Source organism: Crocodylus porosus, unplaced genomic scaffold (genome assembly GCF_001723895.1).
Source record: "Crocodylus porosus isolate Cpor-Errol unplaced genomic scaffold, CroPor_comp1, whole genome shotgun sequence".
NCBI classification, from domain to species: Eukaryota; Metazoa; Chordata; order Crocodylia; family Crocodylidae; genus Crocodylus; species Crocodylus porosus.
The window spans coordinates 17,597,189-17,609,090 of NW_017728907.1; the positions used below are offsets into that span (position 1 = coordinate 17,597,189).

Sequence of the window (11,902 nt, forward strand, 5' to 3'; positions counted from 1 at the left end):
GCAGAAACACAGCAAATTTTACTATGCAGACTACAAAAATGTATCTTTCCATGGCATGATAGATAATTATTTGCATCCTATTACTGTTTTATGCTGCCATTAATATGAAGCTATTCTGTTTTTACATACACAAAACCAACAAATTTTAACCTTTCAGTTTTTCTAATTGCCACAAGTTTAAGCATGACCCCTGAGCAGAAGTCTCCTAATGTAACCTACAGCAGTAAAATAGAAACACCGATGTTAAAAAAAAACAAACTAAACACAAAGGAGCCTTAAGATCTGACAGATGGAACAACAGGTTAATCGTCATATTCTTTATGCAGTGTGCTGCCTCTGACACTTGAGAAATGGCATTTAAGCAACTTGGAGATAGCCCTAAGTAAGAATCAGAGAAAGGCAAGGGACATTCATATTTTCTACTGAAGTGTGTAGTAATGCAGACAGACCATATTTGACAGACAATAGTGGAGACTGAAACCCTTTCATTAATTAGGGCAACTGTATTGCCAGCTTCCTCATGTTGGGCCTAGCAGTGTGCTTTAATTTTGATACCCAAAAATATCTCAGAAAGGTTAGAGGATTTAGAGAATACATATTTACCAAATTTGGATCCACTGGATATAAATCTGCGCCAGCTAACATCAATTGTGATGCCTGTAGCAGGGACTAAATGGACACATCATTTTCACACTGCCAACACCTGTGGTGGAGACTAGTTTATATTATGATAATCTTGAGCCAAATTTTAACCAGCAACATAAAATAGAGATTAATGAATACTTTGAAATATGATTGGAAACACATAGGAATAACATATTTTGCCAAATATTTGGTTCTAGTAAATTTGTTATCCTTCTGTCTCAAGAATGAAGCATTCATTTATGAACACCTCTTCTCTAGTGGAAAAATTTAAATAATGCACTATTCTTCTTAAAGTGGTTAAAGGAATAGAAGATGCAGAAGCCATATATTTTCTGTTCTTGAATCTAGTCCCAAATCCAGTTCGGTGGGGACTGCATGACCTACCTGGCATTAACAGCTGAAAGTAATATTTGACTAAGAAAACTGCAGTCTTGTCTGAGGTCCTGGAACATCCCTCCAGAAGGAGCAGTAAGGTACAAGAAACTCAAGAGTTTTAAGATGCAGATTCTTTATTAAAAAAAGTAAGTAAGGGATTAATATCACCATTGCCTGTTATAACAGGGACTGGACTTGTAGACCCAGCAAGTCCCTTCCAGTCCCACCTTCCTACAACTACAGAACTTTTAAACACACTTTAAAAAAAGTGTTAAACTAAGTCATTCTACAATAGCCATTTTTTACAAAGTCTCTCACCACAGCACTAGCACCTAGCTAGGAGTATGTCTGCATGACCCAAAGGTCAGCCTACAACAATGCTCCGATTACTGCTGCAAAGGCATGAATGTAATGCTAGAAGATTTCTTTAAAACTGGCAATTCCTTTCTTCCATTGCACAAGTCATGTTAAAAGTAAGGTTTTGAATGAGTAAGATAGTCTCTCTCTTTCCCTCCTTTAGCCCACATCTGCATTTTTATTCACACCTTTAACTATCTACTCATTTTTGCCCGCCTTTTTATATATTGATATCTGATATTTTTCAAGGCTTAGCTGCCAGAAGACAGAAGTGGAATCCTGCTGTCCAAGGTGATACCCTGGCAAAAAATGAAGCCACCCTTACTACCAGCTGCTAGAAAAAAGGTTATGTAGAACTGACCTACCTTTCCTTGGTAGTTGTATCTAAGAAGATCAGAGCTCAGAAAACAATTGTACCTCTTACAGATGCAAAGATTACCTTCAAAATGTAACAACACAGTGACATCTACCTTAAGCACCAAACAGTTAAACATACAGCTATCTTTATTTTTCACTTAACTCTTAGGATGACCACTGAAATCATAAATAGCTTTAGTATTTATCTAAACCAATATCTTGTTTCTGAAAGTGATCCGTACCAGCCGCTTTTTAGCAATCATATTAAAGCAGCTGTGTATGATGAATTGTGACCGAAATATTATATCAGTGTTCCAAGTTATACCCACCTGGTAAAGTGGCATTGCTGTTTTTGAGAGGCAAGAATTTTTGGGACTTACACAAGCTTTTGAATATAACTCACTCTTCAGGTCACTGTTAGTTTCTTTTCCAAGCTTACATCTGAGGAAAAAGGAAGGTACTGGGCCACGAAAGGTTGGCTGCTGGACCAAAGTCCGGAAGTGACCAGCATACTTGGACCAGCAGCCAACCCCTTCTTATACCGTGTATAAAAAAAGGTTGGCTGCCTGCCCACAGCACGCCAGTCACTGCTGGTCTACAGTCTGCCGGTCCGCAACATAAGAAGGTTGGCAACCCCTTGTCTAAGGTGCCGTTCCATAACCCTGGTCCCGTTCTATAATCTTTTGCCCCATCCAGTTACTAGGGACAGCAAAATCAGTTTTCCTCATTCCAACATGCAGAGTGAAACCGAGCTGGTTCTAGTCAGTTTTCCATTTTCTACAGCTTGGTTTACCCTTTAGCAGCAGTGGCAGCACTGGAGAAATCTCCAGACAGCACCATGCTGGGTTATAGTCTATTCTGTTTGAAAGATGATCTTTGTAACATACAGGTAAGAAATTAATTAGAAACGAAAGCTTAATATCTGAAACATTAACATTTGTTCTAGAAAACTGTTCTACTTGGCTTGGATAAATGGATTTTTCCACTGCTGTTTGTTGTAATTTAAAAATATTAACACCAATCTTGTAAGCAATTTAATTTTCATCAATATGACTCTTGGAGATCTTGTAAATTGATGTATAGGAGTTTATATAAACAATTATCATTTTGTCACCTAGTGGGCTTCTAACTACCTCTTACTGCAGCAAGGCAATTGCATTACCTACCCAAACTACAGGTAAAAAACTCCAACACTCAAAACACAGCTAATAAAAAGTTATTTTTAGCACAATTTTTCATATACAAATATTGTAAGGTCAAGCACACCAAATTATGGAATACTTTGCCTATTGGGGAGAAAAATATAAAAGGACTGGGAGTTTTTACGCACTACAGTTAAGTTCCATAGTGCTAACAAGGAGTTCATATCTATTCCAAAAGCATCTGTAGATATAGGAAGAGACCAATTGAGACAGGAAGTCAAGAAATAACAGGTGGAAAAATACCTAAGGATCTGCAATGTCTAAATGGCTCTAACAACACCTTTTTAATATCTTATACACCACAAATATTTAATTATTTTTCTTATATACCCCACAATCTTTCCCCATCTCCCCAACTTAATTATCTCCTCACTAAAGGCTTCCTTAGAATAATAGTGTTCAATCTTTTGGCCCTTTGAGACACGTGTGGTATAGGTCCAGTCCATAGGCCTGAGCAGACCCCACACACCGACCAATCCAGCATGCAGGGCCACCTTATCTGGTCCACAAGACTACTCATTAATTCAGAAATTTGGCAGCAAGGGAGCAGCAATTAATGCTGCCAGGGCTCCCCCACTCCCAAATTTTCAGGCCCATGGGGAGCTCGGCGGGCCAGGTGACATGGCTCTGTAGGCTGGATCTGGTCCACAGGCTGAGGGTTGAATCCTCCTGCTTTAGAAGACCTTAAACAATGTAGAATACTACATCAGCATCAACCAAAGCTTGTGGTTTATCATGAGAAGTACGTTTGCCTTTGTCTAAGGATTGCATCAGGGTGATGGAGCAGCTCCCCTTCAGGTGTGCCGCAAATTCCTTCACTCTTAAAAGCTCTTCTCACAATGTAGCCTTCCTATTGTATTTTTTTCATAAAGAACCAAAAAAGAGCAAACCCATTTAAAAAAAGATCCTTCACAAAACACTTAGAAGATCAATGATCGTGTACATCGGACAGACGGACCAAATGTGTAGCTGTGGAGGCTAGGATATGAAAAAAATATTTATCCAAGGCTAAAATTAATAATTTAGAAATAGAGCAACAAGAGCCATGAGACCTTCCTTAATGAGGGGAAATGTATCACATTCTTCATGATATCTACTGAAATGCCTTAAAAATATAATTAACATTGTTTAGGTTTGTAACCTGTATTTTATCTGGAAGAAGTATAACTACGATGTGGATATGCCCTAGTATTTTAGCCTGCTGTCATTATTGGTAGCCTTTTCCCAGATGCAGTTGAGAACTAATCAACTGCTGAAATCCACTCACAAGTTGGGCAACATATCTCAATACTGAGATCCAGTTCCTTTTCCACTTACTAGGCTGTCTAGGGCCACTTGCGTGCCTAAATGTGATCCTATTCCAATCTGCTGCGCTCCCTGAAAAACATATAAATATATAGGATAGGTGGGTTCTTCTCTTAATGGTTTTTGTGATGGCCTTAATGCTAAGATGATGGCCGACTATAAAAAGGTGTGCCAATATCCATTTGGTTTAGGGACCTGACCAAAGTGGAATAGAATCTAACCCTAAAACCCTGACCTTGAGAAGATTTGTACATATGCTTTACTTTACATACTGCAAACACTTTGTTGACTTGAATGAGACTGCTCAGAACATGTCAAGTTAAGCAGTTCTATGAATGTTTCCACGATAAGCATGTAAGAAAGTGTAACTATGTGGGGATTAACCATTTCAACCATCAAAGATTTCTGAGAGGGCTACTTCTGAGAGGAAATGAAAGCACTAGCCAAACTTCATTGGGAGTCTCTCAACATGAGGTTAACAGTCCTTCAGTAAATAGAGAAATCATTGACGGATCCACAGACACCTGAACATGCAGATCTCAGACCAGTCTCTTCAAGTACAGACATGGAAAACATTCCCAGAAGGAAGCAGTAGATCCTGGTGATGTTGGTCACAACCTTTTCCTTTAATCTGTTATCAACCTGCCTCCACCAACCAGCAAGGTGAATTTGCTCAAAATGAACAATATCTTGTTGTACATTATGGTGCCACTGGGGTCAATTCAGTCTTCCAGCTATTCTCATATTTCTTCAGATTAGCCTTCAAGATGTCCTTGAATCGTCTTCCCACCTCTAAAGTAGTTCCAGTGAGGTAGCAATATAGGACTTGTTTTGGGTGCTGGGTATCAGGCCTTCTTAGAACATGCTCTGTCCAATACAGCTCATGCTATATAAACATGGCTTCAACACTAGTATTCATTTTTGTGCCCTTCCAATTGGTATGTAGAATTTTGTGAACACATCACTGATGGTGATGTTCCAAAGCTTTCAGATGTTTCTAATACATTCACCAAGTTTCATACCCAAACAACAAGGTAGGGATGATAACAACATGGTAGGTAAGAAGTCTGATTTGGGTCCTCATGTCAATCACTGAAAACACAATTTCAGAGATGTCCAAAGGCAGCACTGGCAGATTTTATCCAATATTGAATACTGTTGTTTACCTTTTAGGAAAAAGTGGCTACCCAGATAGACGAAATGCTCAACATTCTTCAAGGATTGCCCTCTAACTGAAATGTGTGGAGAGGCAACTGGTTGGTTTGGGGAGGGCTGGCAAAAAGTACTCTGGTTTTTATGAAGTTGACAGTGAATCCAAGCATTTCATACATTTCACAGAAGCAGTCAAGAGTGCCCTGAAGTTCTTCTATTGAATATGCACACACGACATAATCATCAGCACACTGAAGATCAGTAACAAAGGTGTTAGTTATCTTGAATTTGGAACTTAGCCAGCTGATGTTAAAGAAATGCCCATCTATGCAATATTGGATGCTGACTCCAGGTGGAAGTCTATCAGCAATGAGATGTGGAAAAGCCATGATCTAGATGGAAAAAACTGTTGGTACAAATCACACATCTTAGGATGGTTCCTGTCCTTATTGTCATGAAGAAGTTTGATGACAATACCAAATGTTGGCAGGCATTCAAGTGTCAGAATCTTTCATAAGGCCTCTCTCTTGACTGAATCAAAGATCCTTGATCAATGAAGGCCAAACAAAGAACTTGGCATAACTTGCAGCACTTCTGCAGCTGTCTAGCAACAAAGATCATACCTATTGTACCTCTGAGTAGTCTGAAACCTCACAGATTTGGGTGGAATCTCCTCAGGGAAAAATGTGAGTCTACTGAAGAGAATACAAGTAAGGATCTTCCCAGTCACGGACAGGTGTGCAACAACACTATAACTGCTGCAATACAATCCATCTCCTTTCTTGCATATGCTAATAATTCTGGTATCTCCCAAGTCATTGGAAATCTGTTCATGTTTGTAGATTTTCACAATAATGATATGTAAGCTGGTAAGAACTTTTTTACACCTTGCTTATAAATTTCAGCTGGTATTCCACCAGGACTATGTGCTTTGTTGTTCTTTATCTGCTTACTGGCTTTCAAGGCCACTTAATAAATTGGTGGATAAGGCCAGGTAGTCCTTAACCGGGTGTTATGGAATGGTTTCAATGGTATTGTCTTTGACAGTCTTGGGGTTCAGGAGCTCTTAAAAACACTCCTTCCACCATGCATTGATGTTGGAGCTGTCTTTTAAAGAGTGCTGTTTCATTCTTGGACCTTAGACAGATGGCTCCTTGTGCGTCTGGCCCATGGATAACTGGTTGAGCTGAAGAAAGTATGCGTGCTGTGGCTGTTGGCAAACTTTTAAATCTATTTTGCTTGTTCTTCCACCACTTGTTCTTACACTCACAGATCTTCCTCTGGGTCTTGCCTTTAATGCGGTGGTAAGTGTCTTGTTTCTCTATGGAGCCGACACCATTCTGCCAAGCTTTGAAGGCTCTCCTTTTTCTGTCAACAAGAGCTTGATTCTTATCAAACATGATCCTCATGCTTCTTTGTGGAGAAGCCTACAAGGTTCTTCACATGCCTCAGGATGCCTTTCTTGAGGCTCTCCTAGTGATCAATATTGTCAGCATCAACGAGGTCGGAGAGTTTCTCACTAAGGCAGTGCTGGAGCGTATTGCTTTTGGCAAAGTTTTCAATACACTCAATACTGAAACTCTTCTGTGGTGGCTTCTTTTGTTTACATCATTTTGAGGCAATACAAATGGACAACTGAGCAAGGGTGACCAAAATCTGGAACAGACTTCCCAAGGAGGTGATGCAGTCCCCAACCTTGGAAATCTCTAAGAGGAGACTGGACAGACACATGCTGGGATCATTCGATCTCAGCAATATTCCTGCTCAGAGCAGGGGGGTTGGACTTGATGATCTTTTGCGGTCCCTTAATTTCCATGATATCAAATGGTGATCAATACAGCAGTCTGCACAGGTCATTGCTCTAGTGATAGAGATGTTGTAACAGTCCCAGTCATGCACTAGGATGTAGTCAATGAGGTGCCAATGTCTCGAGTGGAGGTATATCCAGGATGTCTTCCATTTATACATCAATGCAAATGACAACAGTGACCAAACACTGCAGTAGCAGAGACCTAACTTACCACAAAATTATACTTCAAAATAAATTTTAGAAATTTAACCAATTCAAAAAATAAAAACCCTAGCTAAGTTAGTAGACAATTCATTTGAGAGAGAAACCTCAGCAAACCACATGACAAAAAAGAACTTAAAGCTGAGTGGAAGTCAGGGCACCAATTGCTTCCCAAACATTCTAAATCATAAAGAAGTATGCCTGGTTCAATGGTTACTATTTTCTAAATGGATCCAATATAGCTGAAGAGAGACTCCTTGTATCCAGGGAGTGAGGAATCTGTACTAAAAATCCCATCTGTACAGTTTTAGCTTAACTTTTTAAGATTAAAAGGAAACAACTTATTGTCATTTTAAAAACTGGCAGCAACACACATGAATTGTGATTAGAATGGAGCAATCATACACCTGATTTATGGACTCTGAAAAATGAAACCACAAAATCCTAGCAACGACTTAAAAGAAAAAAAAATCTATTCTGGTGATACTTTGCTTTTATTGCAGTTGACTAAAGAGATATAGCTGATTATGGAGGTATGTGGGAACATCTATCATAAGGATACAGCTGCTGCAAACATATACTGTGGTGAACACACAGAATATTAAAGATGTATTTCAAAAGTATGTTTACTTACCTACATTTGAGAATTATAAACTAAAACTGGGCCCATAGCTTGTCTCCCTAACTATATGCTACCTATTGTACATCAGATAGTGCTGAAATTAATTTCTCCTTTAGCTGAATGCTAGATATGTGCATTCTGCTCAGTGCAGAGCAAACCAGCAATTCTGCCTCCTGGATAAGTCACAGGAGTAGTACCAACATTGCCTGCTAGCTGTTCATCCCTTACTCATCCCTTTTTCCCTCCTCCCCCTGTTCAGGAGCGTACAGATTATCGCTCATCGTAGATAGGGACATAGCAAATCATAATTAGCTCACAGTATGCTTCTTATAGTTACTATACAATGCCAGGTTTTGTTCTTTGTATTGAGGCTGTGAATCTGTAAACAGGATTTTTATGAGGATGTGCATGTCATCTTGTTTTGCCTGGAAGCTTTGCCACCATATTTGAAGGGAAAGTTGTGCAAGTTTGACAAAAAAAAATTAAAAAAATAAAAACCACATGCTAATCTTAAAAAAATAAGATAAGAAAATCTAAAAGAAGAGGACAGAATGTGTTTAGGAAGCAGGTGGGAATAAGGGGAGGAAAAAGCAGAGAAAGAGAAAGACACAGCTGGTATAAGGGCTCTGCTCCAAAAAGGCCTCCAATGAATTGCTCTTAGTGTGAAGACAGACTCTTTCAGCAAGTGCCCAGCTGGCACTCAACTGAATAGGGCTGGGATGGTGCCAGCCCAGTGCTGGGCAGGCTCCCCTTTTCACAGCTGCTCTAGGGCAGCCAACTTGCTCTTGGCCAGAGACAAATCCTCACACATGCTGTCACCTGCCTGCTTTCATAAATGCCTATCAGAACCACGGCTCAGAAAGCTGAGTCACAAATGTGACAACTAATGATTTCTTTGTCATCATTTTGAACAAGGTTAACTGGGTCATTTTAGGGTAAATTCCCTATAATGTTAAACTTGGAAAGCCTTAACTATTGTTGTGCAGGTCCCATGTTCCATGAAAAAGGAGTGGAGATTGTCCAGTCTCCTCTTTACTGGGCAACTTTCAGACAAAACCCATCTATTTATGGATCACTACAGGAGCATCACTGGAATCACAAACTACACACTGCAACCAACTGGATTATTTAAGAACTCACTCTACCACACAAACTGGCCTCTTCAGAATGTGTACCAATATGTTAGTGGTAGACTCTGGGATGCACTAAGATGTATAAAGTTAATACCCAACTGTCTTCAACTATCTGTGAGGCTGCAATGTGTTTACCATGGTACCACCAGAGCATGGCTCAATTTAAAAAAAAAAGGGGAGGGGGTTTAAAAGGAAATAAAAAAACCAAATAATTCTGCAGTATTATCATTCCACTATATAATATACTACCTAGAATGGGATAAAATAGTTGAAAATATAGTGTGTCATCCTAGGGCTGCTGGAAGCAAATAGTCTCATCCTCTCGGTAAGATTTTAGGTAGAATTTTTCAAGAAAATAGGCAGAGATTTTTTTGTACCATAAACCACTGTAAGATTGCATATGGCTCTGACATCTAAAAAGGCTCAAGTGGCCAATTAAAATATCACTTCAGAGAAGCTGCATATCCACTAACTACATAGATTTTCACTGAATCAGATCTAACGATAAAGCAAGTTCTATTAATTTAGATTCTTATTAAAATATGACTATGTTTTTGGGTAATATATTACTGAATAAGAGAAAGAGGGTCTTGATTATACAACTGCTTCATTAAGCCAAACATTTTTAGAATAGCAACTTGTTAGTGTTCTGGAGTGCACCAATGAGTCACAGAAATATTCTGACTGATGGCATCAGTTAATGGGTACAGAAGAAGTGCATTTGGACTGATGTCCAAATGATGGACAGCACTTGTCAAAATGAATATCTCCCACACATTAGAGAGGAAGATGATGGGGGAAGGAGGTGCCAATGGATAATTATATTTGTTGTAAGGTAGGAGGGAATATAGAACAAGGGAATAAAACAAAGTCCTTGTCCTCCCACTCTAAGGTTCACGGAGCAGGAAAGGATGGTATTTTAAAATTTACTTTGATACATCTCTGCATGTATATATACACAGATAAATACATGAAGAAAAGCAAGAAGTAGTCTTGAAGCTGTGAACGATGTCTTGCCTCATATACAAAGTTGACAATATATATATCACTAAAACTGTTTCAGGAGATGTTCACTAACTAAGCACTGGCCACATAAAATAGCTGTCTTTACAAATATCCCAACATTTTAAATTTTGAAAAGAAACAGATCCACATAGTTCCCACTGGCTATATAATCCCATATTCATCCCTTAGAAATATACTGCCTACCCACATTTGTTTGTGTTTATATACCTACCACTCTACCCAAGGGAGAAAGAAGGAAGAAACCATTGATTTAATTCCTGGGAGAAAACAACTAGCCACCAAACCTTTAAAAAAGAGAGGTGTGTGTTAAAATATAAATCTCATTATAGTTTTGAAACCTATCAATATTGATTGTTCAACAGACTGGTTTTATTGATCTCCTTTGAAAAGATCATAATAGAGACAGTAAAGGAAAGAATTACCGGGATGGGTTCAAATCCCACTCTTAAATAATTTATTAATATGTTGTTATTCCTTTCCCTATTTTGTATCTAATACATCATTTTAGTCTACAAGTTCTTTTGATTAGAAAGAATGTCATTTTTCACATTTGTAAAAACGCTAGATGGCATTGAAGATAAACCCAAAAATAAAACATGTAACCAAGATCTTGTAAGGCAAAATACAGCTCGTGGCCTTAATCCAGCCCATGGAGGGGCTTTGTCCAGCCTGTAGAGGGTACCTCAGTCCCACCTGGCCCAGGCAGTGTCCCACAATGGCATATCCTGCCACCCCCTGGGCACGCAGCAGGGCTGGGGCAGCTTCGCACTGCAGTAGATTACTGGCAGCTGCTGGCCCCAGCCCTGTGGTGGCTGCAGGGGCCTGCTGCAGACTTGCCTGCTCACCCTGAACAGCTGCGGCAACAGCAGTGCCAGTGGGGCAGAAGTGTACTCTGCGTGGGGGAAGAGTGGCTCTCCCTCTCAGTGCTGCCCAGTGCTTCCTGCAGCAGCCCCATGGAGCCCATGCTGAGCTGCCCTCAGATTCCTCTGCGTTGCCCCACAGGGCAGCCTCGAGGCAGTGGTGACAATGCAGGGCAGCCCAGCGTGGGCTCCGCATGGCTGCTGCAGGAAGTGCTGAGCAGCATTGATGGGGAGGGAGTGCTTTTTCCCCTTGCAGAACACACTTCTGCCTCACCAGCAGCTGTTCAGTGTGAGTGGGTGAGTCTGCAGCAGGCACAGGGCAGGCCAGGGCTACACGTGGATCCCTAATATTACTGCAGGGCTGAGGCCAGCAGCTGCCTAAAAAGGCAGTCCAACATGGAGCCGCCCCAGACCCTCTGTGTGCCCAGGGGGTGGCAGGATGTGCTATGGGTGGGTGGTGCGGAGCAGCAGGGGCAAGGTCATGGCCGTGCACGTCTGGCTCATCTGCTCCTGCCAGGGTCAGTCTGGAGTGGGCACGGGCCACGCTGGGGCTGCATGCTGCTGGCAGTGGTGGGGAGGCCCCACGGGGTACACAGGCTCTGGGCTGTTCTGGGATGGGGGCAGATGCTGACTGATTCAGGGGACTGTGCATGGCAGCTCCCATGCACACTCCACCATACCCACAAACCCCACAACCACACTCTGCCTTCTCCCCCACACAAATCACACATCCTACAAAACACCAACCCCTCCACCCCCATCCCCCACATGCACTCCCCCAACACACCCATAGGCCTCTGTGAGGAGCCCTTCTCACTACTACCCTCACACACCTCACCACACACACCCCCAGCCAC

The 11,902-nt window shown here is 40.9% G+C and overlaps 1 protein-coding gene across 1 annotated transcript in view; it reads right to left on the reverse strand.

Moving 5' to 3' along the window:
* Positions 1–11,902, reverse strand: part of RFWD2 (ring finger and WD repeat domain 2) — a gene marked incomplete at its 5' end in the record, with an annotated part of 205,772 nt that overhangs the window by 104,086 nt on the left and 89,784 nt on the right. The window lies entirely within an intron of this gene.